At 37.5% G+C, this 24,626-nt stretch overlaps 1 protein-coding gene across 14 annotated transcripts in view; it reads right to left on the bottom strand.

Moving 5' to 3' along the window:
* The window catches only part of DNM3 (dynamin 3), a 607,865-nt gene that overhangs the window by 249,830 nt on the left and 333,409 nt on the right, over nucleotides 1-24,626 (bottom strand). The window lies entirely within an intron of this gene.

Here is a 24,626-nt window from a genome sequence, read left to right as displayed (position 1 = left end):
TCAGAGCCTTAGTTTTTTAATACATAAAAAAGTAATAAACACCTGCTCTGATGAAGCTGTTGTGAAGATTAAAATGTGAGATATGAAGAAGTACTTTTACAGAGTAGTCACCCAGTACTTATTGGTTATATCTAAAAATTATTGAATTCGTATTCCCAAAACTATGCTGGAAAATAAGTCCAGAATTAAATAAGGCCACAAATAATCCAAGCAGAAATGATCTGGCATAGCATCATTAAAAGATACACACATATTTATAAATATTGTCTGTACATATTTTTCTTAGAAAGTCCATGTAAGTTATACAGAAGCTGAAATAAACCATAGCAAAAAAAACTTCTCTCCTCTTCTCAATGACATCTTGAATTTAGCAGTTGTAATTTTATTTTAGTAGAAGAATACTTCTATTAAATCACTTTAATAATGATAATTATAATTAATACTTATATAATCATTTAACTTTTCAAAGCATGTTCATACCAATTATTTTCTTTTGGTTTCCAAACAACATTATGAAAATATAATCTTGAATTTAATACCAGTTAAATATTAGTGGGAGTAACAAACTTTGCCAAAACTAAGATGCAATAACACTACTCAGAAAAGCTTTGCAACACAACCAATGGCCAAATTCCACTTCATTACATGTAGATCAAAGTCCACAAATGACAGTCACCACTAATAATAAACAAAAAATTCTGGATTCTAGTCCAGGCAGGGGAATGCTTTTCATGAATGCAAAATTAGAGGGACATTCTGAAAGTAGGCTCCACAAACCAACTAGCTCAGCATTCTAAGTCCAGTTTCATTCAAAGTACACACAGATAACTACTATCACCGCCCTGGCTTTAGAGTATTAGCTCACCCAGCAGTTCAAAGCATTCCTTATATTTTAGACTAGAGGAGGATCACCATTTTTGCTCTATTTTATGGACTGAGACATAAAGTGATATAGACATGCCCATGGAGCTGGAATAAGACTTATTCTATTTCATCTCCATAAGGTGACCCTTAACCCCCTGCAATCGAGCTTCTGTCTTTACCATTGTATTGACAATGAAGTCCTAAAGATCACTGATGATCAACTAATAATCAAACCCAGTGACTTACTCTTTCTTCCTTTCATTGATATCTCTGTAATATCAGCTTGAAGCTGTAGTAAACCAAGGTCCATTCTTCTGTCTCTCTTTCTCTCTCTGTTTTGCTCTCTTGCTATCTCTCTTGCACACCCTTTCTCTCTGTCTCTCTCCCTGTCTTCATCATCACGGCATGCACTATCTTACGACCTTGCTTTTTTTAACTGCTTCATCTATGTTCATTCCTATCCCTTCCTTACTTCTGGATTCTCTGACTTACACATCAACCTCCTACTCCTCTCTCCAGTCATCTTCACTTCGTCTATATACAAAATTTACTACTGTACTCTCAGAATTATACAGACTAAGTACATAATAAATACTCAATAAATATTTTTAAATAAATGAATAAATTACTCTCAATGGAAAAATCAATCTCTGGACACTTTCTTAAGATTTAAGCTTATTTTTTAACACCAGTGTGTTGGATGGATTGGAATTGGATTTTTTTCTTATTATTACAGCCATGTGCCACATAACCACATTTTAGTTGATAAGAGACCACACCTTCAATGACAGTGGTCTCATAAGATTATATGACAGTATTATTACTGTAGCTTTTCCTCTGTTTAGATATGTTTAGATACACTAATACTTAGCACAGTGTTACAATTGCCTACAGTATCCAGTACAGAAAGAGGCTTTACAGGTTTGTAATCTAGGAACAAAACAAATAGCCTAGGCATGTAGTGGGCTAGACCATCTAGATTTGTGTAAGAACACTCTATGATGTTTGGACAACAAAGAAAGTGCCTGATAACACAATTTTTAGAATATAATTATATCATTAAGCAATGTATGACTGTATATTCATTGGGCACATTAAGGGAAAAAACCCCTATAAAATGAATTATAGTATTTATCACAGGACAATACTGAGGATGTGCATGACCTTTAGGAAGATCCAATGGAGACATTTCCCTCAGATTGTGTTTGTCTTATGGATAGCAAAACCACATAACTGTTAGCATTTCCTCTGGGTTGGCTCTAAGTCCACTCAGAACCAAAGTGCTTTCTAACACACAGTTAGGTATCTTTTAACATTACTTCCCCTACTCCTATCGTCTCATCCCTAACTCTTACTCTCATCCCGTAATTGTGTCTCTTAGTTATCTTACATTTCTAAGCCCCCACAAGGCAGGTAATGAAGTCCTTTATCCTAAACTTCTTTCTCAACATTTTCACTTATCCAGCTTGGTTTTAGAAAGTACAGTAGTGCCCCCCACTTCCCCTTATGTGTGGGGGATACATTCCAAGATCCACAGTGGATGTCTGAAACCTTGAATTGTAGCAAACCCTATATATACCATGTCTTCTTTCCTATACATACATAGCTATGATAAAGTTGAATTTATAAATTAGGCACTGTAAGAGATTGACAACAATAATAATAAAGTAGAACAATAATAACAATATACTATAATTTAAGTTATGTGAATGTGGTGTCTCTCTCTCTCTCTCTATTCTTGTACTATACTCACCTATTTTCAGACCACAGTAACTGAAACTGCAACAGCAAAACCATGGATAAGAGAGGACTACTGCAAAAGAAACTTTGAAAAACTGGCTCTTATTGGAAAAAAATCCATTTTCAGAATTACACCATTGTTCTCTCAAACTCAAAACACACCATCTCCAATTCCTCAGTTTCCCTTTGCCTTAAGCACCTTTGTCACCAAGTCATACTGAGTTGCTTTGTAGTTTGATCTATGTTCTTTCCTTTCCCTTCCTGTATTCACAGCCCTAGAGCAGGCTTTCGTTACGATATCTAATATTATTATCTAAATTTACTGCATCTATTTTTCCTCCCTCCAACCTCTTTTCTATAATATATCCAAATAAATCAACCTTGCTATTATTTTGAGTTGGTCACTTCACAGATTAAAAACTTTCTGGGGTTCCCCACTGAGAAGGCAATGAGTCTAGCACTCAAAACTGTCCACAATCCCTCTCAACCTACCTTTTCACTCTGTACTAATTAGTTATCTTTTGCTGCATAACAAATTGCCCCCAAACTAAGATGTTTAAAACAGTAAACACTGATTATCTTACATTTCTGTGGGTCGGGAATCTGTAACTGGCTTAGCTAGGTGATTCTAGCTCAGGGACTCCCAGATTGCAGTCAAGCTCCTGACTGGAACTGTAATCATCTGAAGATCTGACCAGGGAAACATCCAAGCTCATTAACCTGGCAATTTACAGGCCCTAATTCCTGCCATATTCTGTTGGTCACGGCGTTAGTTTCCTATTGCTGCAGTAACAAATTAACACAAACTTGGTGGCTTAATGCAATGCAAATTTATCACTTTACAGTTCTGGAGATCATAAGTCTAAAATGGGACAGCAGAGCTGCATTTCTATGAGCAGCTGTAAGGGAAAATGTTTCCTTCTTTTTCTGGCTTCTAGAAGCTACCTACATTCCTTAGTTCATAGCTTCTTTACTTCCAAAGCCAGAAAAATTATATCTTCTCTCCTCTCTGACTTCTGCTTCCACCCTATATCTTCTCTTCAACTCTGAATCTACTGCCTCCCCCTTAAACAGACCCTATAATTACACTGGGTTTACCTAGATAATCCAAAATAATCTTTCCATCTCAAAATCCTTAACTTATTCACAAATCACATGTGCAAAGTCACTTCTGCCATATAAGATAACATATTTACAGGTTCTAGGGATTCAAATATGGACGTCCTTGGGAGGGTTGGAGGGATTACTTAGCCTACCACAGTTACACAGACCAATCCTGAAACAACATGAGAGGGGATTATAAAGAATGTGTATAGAGACCACTGGAGCATGTCTACCACAAAGTCTACCTTCTACCTTTTCCCACTCTTGAGCAAACTTTGATCCTTTTAGCTGGACCTGTCCAATTTTTACCTATCATTAAAATATATCAAATATGTGATAAAGCAAGTATAGTAAAATGTCAATAGTGTGGTAGAAAGCATACTAATATTCAATGTAAAATTCTTTCAACATTTGATTGTGTGAAATTTGTTATAATAAAATGTTCACCAAAAGTGCACCTTAGCTCCCATCTCCTTCATGAAACTTTATTTCTTGCTATTAGTTCTTGGAGGAGTCTCCTTCCTCCAGTTTCTTATTTGTACTTATTATCTATACCACTCAGCTTCAAAGAATATGGGATTTCTAATGTCACTGAAATTAAACATATGAATGGATACTTCCATTTCTTACTATCAGGTCTTTAAGAAATTAGGATCATACCTTACATTTTCTCTATTTTTCCCATGGCACAATCTACAACTATAGTAAGTATTCAATGATAACTAATGGATAAATCAATATTAATAGGTTTTGAGGCACTGAAATATGTGATTTCCCTGCTATATCAGTTTATTTGTAATCATTTGTAAAAATTAAAGAAGAAAACCAAGGTTTATACATAATTAGTAAAAGAAGATTGTTTGCAAATAAAGATTTACTGATTCACAGCCAGGGTGTGTGGTTTTCATTATTTTTCCAAAAGTAGGAATACATTTCTGCTGATCCAGTCATACTCATCTCCTTGTCTCTTGTGTGAACAATAACAGTATTTTGTAAGGTGCCTGGCTAAAGTCAGGAGAGGGTATATGGCCATTAGATTGGTAAACTGTTGTCAGAAATAAAATTCCCTGGTACTTGTTTTGTTAGAATGCTGTATGCTTCAATGAACTAAATTTACTCCATATGAAATAAGATAATAATTTTTAAAAATCAGTATATCCACAACTTGATGCTGATCCCACTATTTGACTTTCTGTTCTTGAAAGATATAAAGCCACTTAGATAAATTATGGAAACTTTCTGAACCATTTTGTGATATCTTATTCAGGAAATATTTGTTAATATTCATAATGAATTCCTATTGTAGTTTCCCTCAATGTTAGAGAGTAAACCTGAAACAGCAATATCCTTCACCCATTTGTGAAAATATAAAACACAAAATGATCTACTTGCAGTCTACGTACCATTCATAGGATAGTCTGCAATCTTCCCTCAGTAGACATCATTACTAACACATATGTTGCATGCTTTTTCTGAAATAAGGTAAATTAACAAGTATTTTTTTTTTTTTTTGAGACGGAGTCTCGCTCTGTCACCCAGGCTGGAGTGCAGTGGCGCAATCTCGGCTCACTGCAAGCTCCGCCTCCCGGGTTCACGCCATTCTCCTGCCTCAGCCTCTCCGAGTAGCTGGGACTACAGGCGCCCGCCACCACGCCCGGCTAATTTTTTGTATTTTTAGTAGAGACGGGTTTCATCGTGGTCTCGATCTCCTGACCTAGTGATCCACCCGCCTGGGCCTCCCAAAGTGCTGGGATTACAAGCGTGAGCCACCGCGCCCGGCCAATTAACAAGTAATATTAAAGAGTAAGAAAAGAAAACATCAAGCACGACACCAACTCTAACACTGAGACATTTGTTAAAAAATGTCAGCCAAGGAAGATAAATCAACAACATGTAACTTGTCAGTCCCTTCTAAACCAAACAGCAAAAATCAAGAGTGGGTATCCAAGTCTCAGATGTAGCCAACGAAAAAAGTGATTTTTGGTCTGAAATCTTCTTCCATCATTTATGGACACATTTATTTCAAAGCAGAGCATATTCACAATGGATCCACAGTTCAGCAGGACAGGTCTCAAAACCTTGGATTTAAAATTTAAACTTAGGTTCCATTAATTTATATTTCCTTCCTGAGCTGATGGACTCAAGCCCAGGAAAAAAGGAGAAAAAAAAAATCATTCTATACTGAATCATCAAATTTGTTTCAGGTTCGGCTACTGTACTTTTAAGAAACATTTTCTAATATTCGAAAGCATAGTCTTCATTTTGTGGAGTGTATATTTTATAAAGAATAACATCATTTATATTTCTAGTCAATGAAATCAACAGAGCTAGTTTTTCTTATTAACATACTATTATGACATACTATTTTCTTATTAACATACTACTATGGTATCACCAGTAACTCATCATAATTTCAAGTTTGGCATTCCAGAGTTATGGATTTCTAGTTTGGTATTCCTCTTAGGTATTTAGCTCTTAAATACTGTTGTCCTGGCTTGGTCCTGGTCATATATGATCCAGAAGACTTAAGCTGCAGAGATTTCCAGTTAGGGATGAATATGCTTTATGTTTACTGCAAAATATAAAATTATAGGCCAAGCAAAATTAATGAATATTAAATCTTTGAAAGGCAAACGTTAATGCTAAGAATTATCTAAACTATTAACCCTAAACTTTAATACTTCTAATGAGAAATAAATCTAACCATAATTTTGTTTCCTTTTTAAACTTACCCTGAACTCATTCCTTGAAATTAGACTTCTCCCTGATTCATTTGGGGACTTCAAGCTCTCTTTTGAGCCTATAATCCCAGTGCTTTGGGAGGTTATAGTGGGGGGATTGCTTGATGTCAGGAGTTTGAGACCAGCTTAGGCAACACAGCAACATAGCAAGACCTTGTTAAAAAAAAAAAAAAAAAAAAAAAAAAAGCTCTCTTTTGAGACTGAGTTTTGTATTTTGAATTAGACGTCTTCACCTGAATGACTTATAGGTGTGTAAATCTCAGTATATCCAAAACTGAAATATTATTACATTTAACATCCCCACCCCCTGCATCTTCTTCTAGATTCTCTGTGTAGTTATTGATACTGCCACTCTGCCCACTTGCTTTAACAAAAACTTTGGCGTCATCCCTGACTCCTCTCTCTCAACTCCCTTAGCAACTGCTCATCAATCATGCACTAATTCTATCACTTTAACATCCCTCTTCCATCCCTGGCTCTCCATCTTTACTGTCAGTGCCTTAGTTCTAGCATCCATCATCTTTCACACATCACAGTCACTTCTGAAATGTTTTCCCTTTCTCCAAGTTTTCCTCCTTCCAATCCATCCTTCACACCTCTACCAGAATAATCTCTCTAAAACGCAAGCCTCATAAAATTGTTTCCTTGCTCAAGCCCCTTCCAGAGCTATTCACCACCTGTAATGGTAGCTTACTATCTTTTTATGTGCATAGCACAAATGATAGAATTACTAAGAGATTAAAAGGCCAACATTGGTTAAAAATGCCAAGTTTGGAAAAACTGGAAATGAGTGTATACTCTTCCTTCAGTGCTCTTCAGCACTGCATCACCGTTTGTTTAAGAAGAAATGTTTTCCCAACCACACATGCTGTCCTGCCTACTCGCGATGGCAAGTGCTTCAATAACTCACTAAATTCCGCAGTTTTTCTTTGGTGGTTGGCTTGGCATTACATGACATCTTGTGTCTTATCTCTGATTTACATAGAACTGTACCCTTCTCTATTGGTCACATGACCCACCAACTCAGCATAAGGCTGACATCAATACAGTAGTAAGTATAGTAGTCCCCTTATTCATGTTTTTGCTTTCCCCAAGTTTTACTCTTTTGTGGTCAGCTGTGGTCCAAAAATATTAAATGAAAAATTTCAAAAATAAACAATTCATAAGTTATAAACTGTGCACCAATCTGAGTAGCATGATGAAATCTCCCATCATCCCACCTGGGATATGAATCGTCCCTTTGTCCGACGTATCCATGCTGTCTTTGCTATCCACCTGTTAGTTATTTGGTAGCTGTCTCGGTTATCAGATGGAAAAAAAGCATAGTATGCATAGGATTCAGTACTATCTGTGGTTTTAGGCACCTATGGGGAGTCTTGGAATGTAGTCCCTGTGAATAAGGGGGACTACTGTATTTGCAGATGTAACAAAAACGAATAAGTGAAGGCTTGGAGACACACCTATGAAGAACTTGGGCTTCCTCACTAGGCAGCAGCACCCAAGTTGTTAACTACTTACCGAGAAGATGGAGTTTCAGTTCTTTAGGGGACTCTCTACCCTTTCCCTGTTACATCCCAGAGGGTTGTTTCCCATCATTCTTCTCACAGCACCCTGTTTACTCCATCAATAAATATTTATCAATTCAGTAAGCAGCAAGCACCTCTCACTCGACAGGCACCAGGTGCTGTTCTCCAGTCCCATTCTTTGATGCTCCCAAACCTCCATACTGGAGATTTCTTGTGTCTGGAATATAATCCCCCATCCCCTTTTCTCAGCTTCCCTCTACAACGAAGAGAATAAAGACTCAATAACTACTATTTACAGAAATTTTTTTTGACACCGTCCTATTTACTTCTATCTAACATGTGAGTACAGAAATTAGCACTACTGAAGATAACCACACAATAAGTATTGGTTAAGTCAATTTTACAATCATTGTGAGAGATTGTCTTCAGCCTAACCTTTCTGTCTAAGGGTGATATCAACACATTTTCCAAAGCATGCTTGTATCTCTTCACTCTACACTAAGGAGAAGCTGGCACTGAGGTCTTCCTGCACAGCACTTGTAGACAGTATACAGCTACTCTACCCAATTGTCTTAAATGGAAAATGGCAAGTAAATAACAAGTTTGGATAAAATGCACAGCTAACCTATTTTCTGTAGTAAATAGGTAGGTGCAGTCATACCTCTCCGAAATGTAACTTTTTACTCAGAGGAACTCATTCTTATGTTCGACTCATATACTTTCTTCTGCCTTCTAATACAAAAACTGTTCATATACTTTTATCATACAGCATTCAATTCCATTTAAAAATATATATAATGAATTATTCAATAACATGATCATAATAACTAGAAAGAAAGCATTTTTATTGTTATATGTCCCCAAAAGTCAAAATAGCTGAACTTGAATAAAGAAGGTAGTATAGAGTAAGTATAGGGAGGAAGAATCAAGATCAGTAGTTAATTCATACCAGCTACAAACCCTCTTCTGTTTGGAATTATGTGCTATTCCTCACATCTTCCTTTGGACTCATTAGAGCAATTGGAGGTATGTCCTTTGAGGCACAAAACTAATCAATCTCTATTCCTCAGAAGTTATGTTGAAAAGGAACAGAAAAACAAGACCAGCATACAGAAGAGATCATGAATTAAAGAATGGGCAGAAGTTTAAAACTCCAGGCTCATGAAAAATAACATCACTATTTCTAACAGTATAGAAATATCACCTCAGCCAGATCTTTTTTCCCCTCTATTTTTTAGTTTAGTATAAAATGAAGACAGAGTTGGCATGATTCCTAGAAACTCAGAAATGCAATTTTTCTTCTCCATGATTTAGTTATAAAAAGGTGCAATGCACCAGTCAGTCTTCTTCAAACATGGACTGTGCAAGAATTTATGATGGGGTTTGTGGGCAGACTAGAGAAGGTGAGATGTAGAGAATGCCTGCTGAAATGCTCCCTGGCTCCTTCAGCCAGAAAAACAAAGCAAACAAACAAAAAAACAGCATTGTGATATGCCATTCATAAATTCTAAACAGATTACCCTAAAATCACTGTCACTAACAAACAATTGTAATATTGACAACACCAATTAACACTGAAGTTCTTACTATATTTCATTTCCCCATACTAGGAGCCTTACACATATTAACTCATTTAATCCTATTTTCATTCATATTCACATTTTATAGATATGAAACTGAAGAGACACAGAGATTAAGAACCCAAGTTTCACAGCTAGTCAGTGGTGACCTGACTCCAGAGTGGGCCCCGTACATCTTTACCCTCCTGCTTTGTTGTTAAATGCTTAAGTCTAGCACATCTGTGTTCAAATGGCAGCTTCTCCATTTATTAGCCATGAGACATGAGGCAAGACATCTGACATCCCAAGCCTGTTTCCTTATCCACTAAATGGGAATATTAATGGCACCTCCGCTTGATATTGAGAGGACTTAAAAATAAGTATTTAACATATATTAAAGTTCAAAGTATATGAATTTAAAACATAAATAGAACAAAACAAAAAACTCTCTAGCTTATCTTCATGTGATAGTCTTCTACTGCCTAATCCTTCCCCTCTGAAAACATTGATCTAGAAGCTAGTGCTTTGTAGTGCATAGATCTCTAGCTCCTTCCAAATCTGCTCCCTAAACATACTTAGAAAAAAATGCAACTAAGTTTATAAACAGAGCTTCAAGGGATTTCTTTGCACACTGTAAAACCCAACATTATGTTGTTAAGTTTTGCCCTTGGTTCCTTGATATTAAAACTGAAAATCAAAATTCTTCAAAAGAAGAAAAAAGAAACAAAATTATGGATAGTTCATTTAAATATCACAATAAACCATTTTTTAGTTATTAGAAACTGATGTTCACATCAAATAACAAATTAGTCCGACACCACTCAGCCAGTAAATGGAATAATATTAACCTATGTTCATGCCTACAAACATGCTTTCTAGTAAGTCAATCTTGTTCATGAAGTTTTCTTTCAAGTCACCCTAGATCTTTCTAAGGTTTCTTCCTATCCCCAAATTCAAAGTCTTATATTAACTAGAATATTTTTAAGGGCAATTTGATCAAGGCTCAGTGGCATTAGTGGCCATGGCCTTGGCCTTAGAAGCCAAAAAGTCAGGCTCAACCATTTGAAAACCAAATACCCTTAGGCAAAATGTTGTTTTCCCTAAGACTAAATGCCCAATGATAGGATGAAAAGATTATGTGATTCTTCATGATTTCATGAAAATAACAGAATGAATCATTTTCTTCTGAGAAGTAGCAGTCACAGAGATGTAGCTAAAAAGACAGGACTTGGGGTAATTAGGAGCCCAAGTGGCAAATAAAGGAGTATTTGACCCATTCAAGCTCTGAGAGTACCCCAGCTCAGCTCATTCAGGTTGATGGAGAATTGGTAGAGAGGCTTCTTCTTAAAAGTACCTGCAATGGAGGAAATTTCCCTCAATATGGAATTTCATTCCAAACAAATTGCAGAAATAGGGAAGGATTCTGTCTTATAAAAAGAATTGCATGGTGATGTTAACTGAGCAAGATATACTATGGTGAGTGCTCAAAAGAAAAAACCTAATGTACATATCCAAAGACTACTACTATTTTCACCAACCCTGACTTATAATTATTTGCATCTTTGAAAATTCAAATGCAAAAGGACCATGTTCATCTTAAAATGTATGCCAAGTTTCACCTCTTAGAACAATAGTAGAAACCCCTTCTTGATAATCTTTCACCAAGAAACCCCTTGGTAATCTTCGGGTTTTGCAACTTGGCAAATTGGTGCAGCTTGATAATCTATGCCTAATTTTAAAATGTCTGAAAGTTCTCATCAGAGCAGGACTCTATAGGCAATAAGACTGTGTGAGGGGCCTGTCTCCTGTGGAGCTGGCTGGGGACACCTTGCAAACTTAATGTCTGCATTTGGGCTTCCTGTATAGAGGTCTGCTGTGCATTTAATATTTCCAGTGAGGCAAAGAAGGCTAGAACAGGAAGAGAACACTTTCAACTAAGTCATGTCTCTCAGGATCCCATATACTTCAATTGCTTAGTGGAGACAAGCCAGAGCATTTGGTTGCTTATGAGCAATTCTAATCACTCCAAGCACCCTGTGGTAATCTGGACACATACTTGGAGCTTTTCCAGAGAGCTGTTCTCAATCAGGCAATTGTCTCGATATTAGAACAATTACATACTCAGCCCTATTGAAAGCATTCACCCTGCTATGACCACTAAAACTTTTGTTAAAATATACAGGATTCTCCTTTATTTTCTGTGTTAACACATACAAAGAGAAATGATAGCACATAGTGAGGAAATGGCAGGTGTGCTTTCTTGCTTTCCAAATGCAGTGTAGTTAATATTTCAAGAAAAGAAAAAATTTTGGAATAGGTGTGGTGTGGTGCTGAAAAAAATGTATATTCTGTTGATTTGGGGTGGACAGTTCTTTATATCTCTATTAGGTCCACTTGGTGCAGAGGTGAGTTCAATTCCTGGGTATCCTTGCTAACTTTCTGTCTCGTTGATCTGTCTAATGTTAACAGTGGGGTGTTAAAATCTCCCATTATTATTGTGTGGGAGTCTAAGTCTCTTTGTAGGTCACTCAGGACTTGCTTTATGAATCTGGGTGCTCCTGTATTGGGTGCATATATATTTAGGGTAGTTAGTTCTTTTTGTTGAATTGATCCCTTTACCATTATGTAATGGCCTTTATGTCTCTTTTGATCTTTGTTGGTTTAAAGTCTATTTTATCAGAGACTAGGATTGCAACCCCTGCCTTTTTTTGTTTTCCATTTGCTTGGTAGATCGTCCTCCATCCCTTTATTTTGAGCCTACGTGTGTCTCTGCACGTGAGATGGGTTTCCTGAATACAGCACACTGATGGGTCTTCACTCCTTATCCAATTTGCCAGTCTTCTCTCCTCAGCAAATGTAAAAGAACAGAAATTATAACAAACTGTCTCTCAGACCACAGTGCAATCAAACTAGAACTCAGGATTAAGAAATTCACTTAAAACCACTCAACTACATGGAAACTGAACAACCTGCTCCTGAATGACTACTGGGTACATAATGAAATGAAGGCAGAAATAAAGATGTTCTTTGAAACCAATGAGAACAAAGACACAACATACCAGAATCTCTGGGACACATTCAAAGCAGTGTGTAGAGGGAAATTTATAGCACTAAATGTCCACAAGAGAAAGCAGGAAAGATCCAAAATTGACACCCTAACATCCCAATTAAAAGAACTAGAAAAGCAAGAGCGAACACATTCAAAAGCTAGCAGAAGGCAAGAAATAACTAAAATCAGAGCAGAACTGAAGGAAATAGAGACACAAAAAAACCCTTCAAAAAATTAATGAATCCAGGAACGGGTTTTTTGAAAAGATCAACAAAATCAATAGACCGCTAGCAAGACTAATAAAGAAGAAAAGAGAGAAGAATCAAATAGACGCAATAAAAAATGATAAAGGCGATATCACCACCGATCCCACAGAAATACAATCTACCATCAGAGAATACTACAAACGCCTCTACGCAAATAAACTAGAAAATCTAGAAGAAATGGATAAATTTCTCGATGCATACACCCTCTCAAGACTAAACCAGGAAGAAGTTGAATCTCTGAATAGACCAATAACAGGCTCTGAAATTGTGGCAATAATCAATAGCTTACCAACCAAAAAGAGTCCAGGACCTGATGGATTCACAGCCGAATTCTACCAGAGGTACAAGGAGGAACTGGTACCATTCCTTCTGAAACTATTCCAATTGATAGAAAAAGAGGGAATCCTCCCTAACACATTTTATGAGGCCAGCATCATCCTGATACCAAAGCCTGGCAGAGACACAACAAAAAAAGAGAATTTCAGACCAATATCCTTGATGAACATTGATGCGAAAATCCTCAATAAAATACTGGCAAACCAAATCCAGCAGCACATCAAAAAGCTTATCCACCATGATCAAGTGGGCTTCATCCCTGGGATGCAAGGCTGGTTCAACATACGCAAATCAATAAATGTAATCCAGCATATAAACAGAACCAAAGACAAAAACCACATGATTATCTCAATAGATGCAGAAAAGGCCTTTGACAAAATTCAACAGCCCTTCACGCTAAAAACTCTCAATAAATTAGGTATTGATGGGACGTATCTCAAAATAATAAGAGTTATTTATGACACACCCACAGTCAATATCATACTGAATGGGCAAAAACTGGAAGCATTCCCTTTGAAAACTGGCACAAGACAGGGATGCCCTCTCTCACCACTCCTATTCAACACAGTGTTGGAAGTTCTGGCCAGGGCATTAGGCAGGAGAAGGAAATAAAGGGTATTCAATTAGGAAAAGAGGAAGTCAAACTGTCCCTGTTTGCAGATGACATGATTGTATATCTAGAAAACCCCATTGTCTCAGCCCAAAATCGCCTCAAGCTGATCAGCAACTTCAGCAAAGTCTCATGATACAAAATCAATGTACAAAAATCACAAGCATTCTTGTACACCAATAGCAGACAAACAGAGAGCCAAATCATGAGTGAACTGCCATTCACAATTGCTTCAAAGAGAATAAAATACCTAGGAATCCAACTTACAAGGGACGTGAAGGACCTCTTCAAGGAGAACTACAAACCACTGCTCAATGAAATAAAAGAGGATACAAACAAATAGAAAAACATTCCATGCTCATGGGTTGGAAGAATCAATATCGTGAAAATGGCCATACTGCCCAAGGTAATTTAGAGATTCAATGCCATCCCTATCAAGCTACCAATGACTTTCTTCACAGAATTGGAAAAAACTACTTTAGAGTTCATACGGAACCAAAAAAGAGCCTGCATCGCCAAGTAAATCCTAAGCCAAAAGAACAAAGCTGGAGGCATCATGCTACCTGACTTCAAACTATACCACAGGGCTATAGTAACCCAAACAGCATGATACTGGTACCACAACAGAGACATAGATCAATGGAACAGAACAGAGGCCTCAGAAATAATGCCACATATCTACAACTACCTGATCTTTGACAAACCTGACAAAAACAAGCAATGGGGAAAGGATTCCCTATTTAATAAATGGTGCTGGGAAAACGGCCTAGCCATATGTAGAAAGCTGAAACTGGATCCCTTCCTTACACCTTATACAAAAATTAATTCAAGATGGATTAAAGACTTACATGTTAGACCTAAAACCATAAAAACCCTAGAAGAAAACCTAGGCAATACCATTCAGGACATAGGCATGGGCAAGGACTTCATGTCTAAAACACCAAAACCAACGGCAACAGAAGCCAAAATTGACAAATGAGATCTCATTAAACTAAAGAGCTTTGCACAGCAAAAGAAGCTACCATCAGAGTGAACAGGCAACCTACAAAATGGGAGAAAATTTTCACAACCTATTCATCTGACAAAGGGCTAATATCCAGAATCTACAATGAACTCAAACAAATTTACAAGAAAAAAAAACAACCACATCAAAAAGTGGGCGAAGGACATGAACAGACACTTCTCAAAAGAAGACATTTATGCAGCCAAAAGACACATGAAAAAATGCTCATCATCACTGGCCATCAGAGAAATGCAAATCAAAACCACAATGAGATACCATCTCACACCAGTTAGAATGGCGATCAATTAAAAAGTCAGGAAACACTTTATGTAGAGCTGAGTTCAATTCCTGGATATCCTTGTTAACTTCCTGTCTCGTTGATCTGTCTAATGTTGACAGTGGGGTGTTAAAATCTCCCATTATTATTGTGTGGGAGTTTAAGTCCCTTTGTAGGTCACTGAGGACTTGCTTTATGAATCTGGGTGCTCCTGTGTTGGGTGCATATATATTTAGGATAGTTAGCTCTTCTTGTTGAATTGATCCCTTTACCATTATGTAATGGCCTTCTTTGTCTCTTCTGATCTTTGTTGGTTTAAAGTCTATTTTATCAGAGACTAGGATTGCAACCCCTGCCTTTTTTTGTTTTCCAGTTGCTTGATAGATCTTCCTCCATCCCTTTATTTTGAGTCTATGTGTGTCTCTGCATGTGAGATGGGTTTCCTGAATACAGCACACTGATGGGTCCTGACTCCTTATCCAGTTTGCCAGTCTGTGTCTTTTGATTGGAGCATTTAGCCCATTTACATTTAACGTTAATATTGTTATGTGTGAATCTGATCCTGTCATTATGATGTTAGTTGGTTATTTTGCTTGTTAGCTGCTATAGTTTCTTCCTAGCCTCGATGGTCTTTACAATTTGGCATGTTTTTGCAGTGGCTGGTACCGGTTGTTCCTTCCATGTTTAGTGCTTCCTTCAGGAGCTCTTTTAGGGCAGGCCTGGTGGTGACAAAATCACTCAGCGTCTGCTTGTATGTAAAGTATTTTATTTCTCCTTCACTTATGAAGCTTAGTTTGGCGGGATAGGAAATTCTGGGTTGAAAATTCTTTTCTTTAAGAATGTTGAATATCGGCCCCCACTCTCTTCTGGCTTGTAGAGTTTCTGCTGAGAGATCAGCTGTTAGTCTGATGGGCTTCCCTTTGTGGGTAACCCGACCTTTCTCTCTGGCTGCCCTTAACATTTTTTCCTTCATTTCAACTTTGGTGAATCTGACAATTATGTGTCTTGGAGTTGCCCTTCTCGAGGAGTATCTTTGTGGCGTTCTCTGTATTTCCTGAATCTGAATGCTGGCCTGCCTTGCTAGATTGGGGAAGTTCTCCTGGATAATATCTTGCAGAGTGTTTTCCAACTTGGTTCCATTCTCCCCATCAGTGGACCTAATAGACATCTACAGAACTCTCCACCCCAAGTCAACAGAATATACATTTTTTTCAGCAACACACCACACCTATTCCAAAATTGACCACATAGTTGGAAGTAAAGCACTCCTCAGCAAATGTAAAAGAACAGAAATTATAACAAACTGCCTCTCAGACCACAGTGCAATCAAACTAGACCTCAGGATTAAGAAACTCACTCAAAACCGCTCAACTACATGGAAACTGAACAACCTGCTCCTGAATGACTATTGGGTACATAATGAAATGAAGGCAGAAATAAAGATGTTCTTTGAAACCAACGAGAACAAAGACACAACATACCAGAATCTCTGGGACACGTTCAAAGCAGTGTGTAGAGGGAAATTTATAGCACTAAATGCCCACAAGAGAAAGCAGGAAAGATCCAAAATTGACACCCTAACATCACAATTAAAAGAACTAGAAAAGCAAGAGCAAACACATTCAAAAGCTAGCAGAAGGCTAGAAATAACTAAATTCACAGCAGAACTGAAGGAAATAGAGACACAAAAAACCCTTCAAAAAATTAATGAATCCAGGAGCTGGTTTTTTGAAAAGATCAACAAAACTGATGGACCGCTAGCAAGACTAATAAAGAAGAAAAGAGAGAAGAATCAAATAGATGCAATAAAAAACGAAAAAGGGGATATCACCACCGATCTCACAGAAATACAATCTACCATCAGAGAATACTACAAACACCTCTACGCAAATAAACTAGAAAATCTAGAAGAAATGGATAAATTCCTCGACAAATACACCCTCCCAAGATTAAACCAGGAAGAAGTTGAATCTCTGAATAGACCAATAACAGGTTCTGAAATTGTGGCAATAATCAATAGCTTACCAACCAAAAAGAGTCCAGGACCTGATGGATTCACAGCTGAATTCTACCAGAGGTACAAGGAGGAACTGGTACCATTCCTTCTGAAACTATTCCAATCGATAGAAAAAGAGGGAATCCTCCCTAACACATTTTATGAAGCCAGCATCGTCCTGATACCAAAACCTGGCAGAGACATAACCAAAAAAGAGAATTTCAGACCAATATCCTTGATGAACATTGATGCAAAAATCCTCAATAAAATACTGGCAAGCCGAATCCAGCAGCACATCAAAAAGCTTATCCACCATGATCAAGTGGGCTTCATCCCTGGGATGCAAGGCTGGTTCAACATACGCAAATCAATAAATGTAATCCAGCATATAAACAGAACCAAAGACAAAAACCACATGATTATCTCAATAGATGCAGAAAAGGCCTTTGACAAAATTTAACAACCCTTCATGCTAAAAACTCTCAATAAATTAGGTATTGATGGGACGTATCGCAAAATAATAAGAGCTATCTACGACAAACCCACAGCCAATATCATACTGAATGGGCAAAAACTGGAAGCATTCCCTCTGAAAACTGGCATAAGACAGGGATGCCCTCTCTCACCACTCCTATTCAACATAGTGCTGGAAGTTCTGGCCAGAGCAATCAGGCAGGAGAAGGAAATAAAGGGTATTCAATTAGGAAAAGAGGAGGTCAAATTGTCCCTGTTTGCAGATGACATGATTGTATATCTAGAAAACCCCATTGTCTCAGCCCAAAATCTCCTTAAGCTGATTAGCAACTTCAGCAAAGTCTCAGGATACAAAATTAATGTACAAAAATCACAAGCATTCTTGTACACCAATCACAAACAGAGAGTCAAATCATGAGTGAACTCCCATTCACAATTGCTTCAAAGAGAATAAAATACCTAGGAATCCAACTTACAAGGGATGTGAAGGACCTCTTCAAGGAGAACTACAAACCACTGCTCAATGAAATAAAAGAGGATACAAACAAATGGAAGAACATTCCGTGCTCATGGGTTGGAAGAATCAATATCGTGAAAATGGCCATACTGCCCAAGGTAATTTATAGATTCAATGCCATCCCCATCAAGCTACCAATGACTTTCTTCACAGAATTGGAAAAAACTACTTTAAAGTTCATATGGAACAAAAAAAGAGCCCGCATCGCCAAGTCAATCCTAAGCCAAAAGAACAAAGCTGGAGGCATCACACTACCTGACTTCAAACTATACTACAAGGCTACAGTAACCAAAACAGCATGGTACTGGTACCACAACAGAGACATAGATCAATGGAACAGAACAGAGCCCTCAGAAATGATGCTGCATATCTACAACTATCTGATCTTTGACAAACCTCACAAAAACAAGAAATGGGGAAAGGATTCCCTATTTAATAAATGGTTCTGGGAAAACTGGCTAGCCATATATAGAGAGCTGAAACTGGATCCCTTCCTTACACCTTATACAAAAATTTATTCAAGATGGATTAAAGACTTATATGTTAGACCTAAAACCATTAAAATCCTACAAGAAAACCTAGGCAATACCATTCAGGACATAGGCGTGGGCAAGGACTTCATGTCTAAAACACCAAAAGCAATGGTAACAAAAGCCATAATCGACAAATGGGATCTCATTAAACTAAAGAGCTTCTGCACAGCAAAAGAAACTACCATCAGAGTGAACAGGCAACCTACAGAATGGGAGAAAATTTTTGCAACCTACTCATCTGACAAAGGGCTAATATCCAGAATCTACAATGAACTCAAACAAATTTACAAGAAAAAAACAAACAACCCCATCAAAAAGTGGGCATAGGACATGAACAGACACTTCTCAAAAGAAGACATTTATGCAGCCAAAAAACACATGAAGAAATGCTCATCATCACTGGCCATCAGAGAAATGCAAATCAAAACCACAGTGAGATACCATCTCACACCAGTTAGAATGGCCATCATTAAAAAATCAGGAAACAACAGGTGCTGGAGAGGATGTGGAGAAATAGGAACACTTTTACACTGTTGGTGGGACTGTAAACTAGTTCAACCATTGTGGAAGTCAGTGTGGCGATTCCTCAGGGATCTCGAACTAGAAATACCATTTGACCCAGCCATCCCATTACTGGGTATATACCCAAAGGACTATAAATCATGCTGCTATAAAGACACATGCACACATATGTTTATTGCAGCACTATTCACAATAGCAAAGAGTTGGAACCAACCCAAATGTCCAACAATGATAGACTGGATTAAGAAAATGTGGCACATATACACCATGGAATACTATGCAGCCATAAAAAATGATGAGTTCGTGTCCTTTGTAGGGACATGGATGAAACTGGAAAACATCATTCTCAGTAAACTATCGCAAGGACAAAAAACCAAACACCGCACGTTCTCACTCATAGGTGGGAATTGAACAATGAGAACTCATGGACACAGGAAGGGGAACATCACACTCCGGGGACTTTTGTGGGGTGGGGGAGGGGGCAGGGACAGCATTAGGAGATATACCTAATGCTAAATGACGAGTTAATTGGTGCAAGAAATCAACATGGCACATGGATACATATGTAACAAACCTGCTCATTGTGCACATGTACCCTAAAACCCTAAAGTATAATAAAAAAAACAAAAAAAAACAAAAAAAAAACAAAAAACAAAAGTCAGGAAACAACAGGTGCTGGAGAGGATGTGGAGAAATGGGAACACTTTTACACAGTTGGTGCGACTGTAAACTAGTTCAACCATTGTGGAAGTTGGTGTGGCGATTACTCAGGGATCTAGAACTAGAAATACCATTTGACCCAGCCATCCCATTACTGGGTATATACCCAAAGGACTATAAATCATGCTGCTATAAAGACACATGCACACGTATGTTTATTGCAGCTCTATTCACAATAGCAAAGACCTGGAACCAACCCAAATGTCCAACAACGATAGACTGGATTAAGAAAATGTGGCACATATACACCATGGAATACTATGCAGCCATAAAAATGATGAGTTCATGTCCTTTGTAGGGACATGGATGAAACTGGAAACCATTATTCTCAGCAAACTATCGCAAGGACAAAAAACCAAACACCGCATGTTCTCACTCATAGGTGGGAATTGAACAATGAGAACTCATGGACACAGGAAGGGGAACATCACACTCTGGGGACTGTTGGGGGGAGAGGAGGGAGGGACAGCATTAGGAGATAAACCTAATGCTAAATGACGAGTTAATGGGCGCAGCACACCAACATGGCACATGGATACATATGTAACAAACCTGCACATTATGCCCATGTACCCTAAAACTTTAAGTATAATAAAAAGAAAAGAAAAGAAAAAAAAAAAGACAGGGAGACCATATTTAATGATTAGTAATTTAAAGTAACTCATTAATCAAGTATTTACCTAACATCCTAGCACTGAAGGCTATTGCACAGTGAATTATGATATAGGTAGTTAAAGCCACAAGGAAATGTTTGTTTTATTCTGAAATAGAGCAAAGTTGTGCTAATGTTCAGGAAAATGGCATAACATCCACGAATGCTAAAGAATATAATTACTCCTGGAGATGGTATGTTCATATTTTCCCTTTGTAGTCTTTTATCTGAAGAACCCAAACCCTCAAAGCATCAGGAATTAATCTCCACTTTGCAGGAAATTGCACTTAAAAAAAATCTTACTGTGGTAATATGAGTTATCAAGACACAGTTTAAAAACTCGGAGTCTCTCTACTTCAAGTTCCTAATGTGATATATTGGAGCAACATGAACTAAATAATTGTGACTGCATTTAAATTTTCAGTACACTGATTTTGATAATTCTATGAAGGCAAATTATGTACCTGTTTGTCCTAAGTAAATAAGTGAGGGCCTCAATTATATGGAAAAAAAATGAGATTTCCTTTGTTAGTAAGAATCAGCAATTTTCAGTTAAGAATACAATGCTTTAATCAAAACCACAATGAGATACCATCTCATACCAGTTAGAATGGTGATCATTAAAAAGTCAGGAAACAACAGATGCTGGAGAGGATGTGGAGAAATAGGAACACTTTTACACAGTTGGTGGGACTGTAAACTAGTTCAACCATTGTGGAAGTCGGTGTGGCGATTCCTCAAGGATCTAGAACTAAAATACCATTTGACCCAGCCATCCTATTACTGAGTATATACCCAAAGGATTATAAATCATGCTGCTATAAAGACACATGCACACGTATGTTTATTGCGGCACTATTCACCATAGCAAAGACTTGGAACCAGCCCAAATTTCCAACAATGATAGACTGGATTAAGAAAATGTGGCACATATACACCATGGAACACTATGCAGCCATAAAAAAGGATGAGTTCATGTCCTTTGTAGGGACATGGATGAAGCTGGAAACCATCATTCTGAGCAAACTATCACAAGGACAGAACACCAAACACTGCATGTTCTCACTCATAGGTGGGAACTGAACTATGAGAACACTTGGACACAGGGTGAGGAACATCACACACCAGGGCCTGACATGGGGTGGGGGGAGGGGGGAGGGACAGCATTAGGAGATATACCTAATGCTAAATGATGAGTTAATGGGTGCAGCACACCAACATGGCACATGTATACATATGTAACAAACCTGCACATTGTGCACATGTACCCTAGAACCTAAAATATTAAAAAAAAAAATGCAATGCTTTGCCATTTATATAGATCTGAGAATGAACTTCTGGATGACATAAATCTTTGTTGCTCCTTTTTAGTCTCAAGCTCCCACTTTTGGCATTTTAGGATTTTAGAGCAAAAAGGCAGGAAGAGTAGTAGAAAATTAAAACGAGTAAGTTCTATTTGATGAGTAAAAAAAAATTAAAAAAATTAAAATGAGTAAGTTCTAATGAGCAGCTCTGATAAAAAATATAAGAGATTAAAATGACTAGCAAAAAAGTACGTTGAGTAGGATGAGGAATTGCAATTATTCATATAATTAATTCTGCAAACACTTTTTATTGTATACTATGTTCTAGGCACCTTGCTTGTGCTAGCTACTTAGAATTCAAAAACAGATTAAAACCCACATTGGATTACTTGTCTTCAGGGGATCCAGGTCTAATCCTAACTTGATACCTATAGCTAGAGATAAACAAATTGGCAGTGCACATTTGTTCCCGGAATTCAAAAAACTTGTATATATCTGTAGTATCTATATATGATGTGATCACTATGATGGCAAATGTATTCATATTACAGCATGTATAAACCTTATGTCGTGAGCTACTTTAGTGATGATGTATACATCATGATTAAAAATATACATTAATTGGAAGAGGAGAAAGAAAAGAAATCACAAGAATGTATTTTGTTTGAAAGCTAATCACCTATTTAATTGAGGGTATCAGCTATAATTATTCCACTAATCAACCACAACTTTCAGCTGCAGTTTTTCATTCAGCACACATATATTGAGCATTTCTACATTCTGAGTTCAGGGGATATAATGAAAAAAGAACAACTGTCTATTCTTAAGGTGCTTGCATCCTGGAGGAAACAGACACATAATCCACAAACCATATGGTGCAATACCCCTAAGTATTAATAAGATAGTGATTAGGACAGGATGCAGTGGGATCTCGGAAGAGAGACCCTCTAAGTTGGCCGGGGGGGAAACAAGAAAGCCTTCCTTAAGAAATCTTTTTATTATGCTTCATACTCCAAGCACCCAGCACAGTGTCCGGCACACAAAAGATAATTGATAAAAGTTTGTGGGATTCATTAATTAATTAAGATTTTAAGCAATGTGAAGAATTCAAAAAAAATATGAGGTCCTGACTTTGAAAAGCTTAAAAATTCTAGTGGAGAGATGAGACATAAGCATATAACATGAATATTAAAAATAATATATTTTAATGAAGCATTAAAGGTTTCTATGCAACATTTGTCACAGAGGAATAAAGTATTACCTTGAGTTGGAGGTGATCCGGGAAGACTTCTTGAAGGAAGTAAGAATTTAAATGTTCCTTGCAGGGTTGGTTGCTGTAGATTTCATGAAGTAGAAGGGGAAATCCCTGCTGGAGGTCAGGGAGGAGCCCAGTTTGGCTAGGGATCTGGAGCAGGATAATAGTAACCTATAACACTGGGAAGGTAGGCTGGGGCTCAATTTAAGAGACCTTTACATTCCAAGACTTACAAATTTGAACTGCAACCTATAAATTATAAGAAGTCACTGAGAGTTTTTGAGCAGTGTGGTATCATAAAAGCTGTATGTTGTGTATGTGTATACATATTAAACATGTAGAAATATCTTTACTCCCTTAAAGTAAAATATCTTTACTCCCTTACTCTCACCTTTTTTTTCCCTGAAAGAGATTGTCATTTTGTTCTATCTTTTATTTTCCACTTTCTAAAAAAACTTTTTTGAGATAATTTTAGACTTACCAAGCATTGGAAGAATAGTACAGAGAGTTTCCATTTATCCTTCACCCAGTAAAGCTGTATTTTTGAAAAGTGAATCAGGCTAAAGACCAGTTAGGTCTTTAACATGCACATACACATAAGTGGATGTACTAAGATTGCTTCTTTAGATAGGCTGAAAATGGACAATTAATAACACTAGATCTCCAGACTACATTGTACACTTGGTTAAAAAGACCAGCTTGTGTCTGTGCCAAATACTCAGCCTCAGGACAAAAAGGGTTACATGTGCCATTAGTATAAACAGGAGGTATGCTTGCTTTGGGCTTTGAAACAAATGACTAGAAGAACTGCAGTGTAGCCCAGCCACTTTTGACCACCGTAGGGTTACCATGTCTGATGCCCTTAGGAAAAAGCGTCCTTTAAAACCACTCCCACTACCTTCCTCATACACTGCCTCTGTCCTCCAGGAGCAGGAGTGGCAATGGTTTGGTAGATTGGGCCACCCTTGCTAAAGGGATTAACAGGAAAAGATCAGCACACAAAGGCATAGCTGTCCCTCTGGTTTACACCTTCATGTGCTTGGCATCTTTAAGGCCAAGGCTGATGTCCTTTTACATGTGGTTAGAATATGATAAGATGCAAAAACTTGGATATGAACATTGGGATAGTAAAGGCCTCCTTTGATTTGAAGCTACCTATGCCTCACCACCTCAGGAGAAGTGGTTGCTCCAGATACATGGTCTGGCCTGGCTGGCCAGAGTTTTTTGCACTAAGATTTGGGGACAAATCCCCAAAAAATAACGAGGTGTTATTTAGCTTTTCTTTGCCATTATTGCATCCTCAGCGACCATAGGGGAAGTGATTGCCGTAGTCTCAGAGGACTTGGGTATTTCTGATCCTCTGGCTGTAATACTAAGTAATAGCACCCTAACCTGAACACAGCCCTTAACACTGCCTGCCACCTTAGATTGTATCATATTATTTTGGTTCATAGTAAGGTCTCAAAAAAAAAAAAAAGAAAAGAAAATAGAGAGAGAAAAGGAAAAAGACAAATAAAACACGAATTCTCTCCCCTTTTCCTTTATTATTTTAAGTAGGAAGCTACTGTTGTTTTCAAC

Source organism: Symphalangus syndactylus, chromosome 12 (genome assembly GCF_028878055.3).
Source record: "Symphalangus syndactylus isolate Jambi chromosome 12, NHGRI_mSymSyn1-v2.1_pri, whole genome shotgun sequence".
Taxonomy (NCBI): Eukaryota; Metazoa; Chordata; class Mammalia; order Primates; family Hylobatidae; genus Symphalangus; species Symphalangus syndactylus.
The sequence above is the reverse complement of the archived record's forward strand: the minus strand, read 5'-3'. Positions and strand labels throughout refer to the sequence as shown.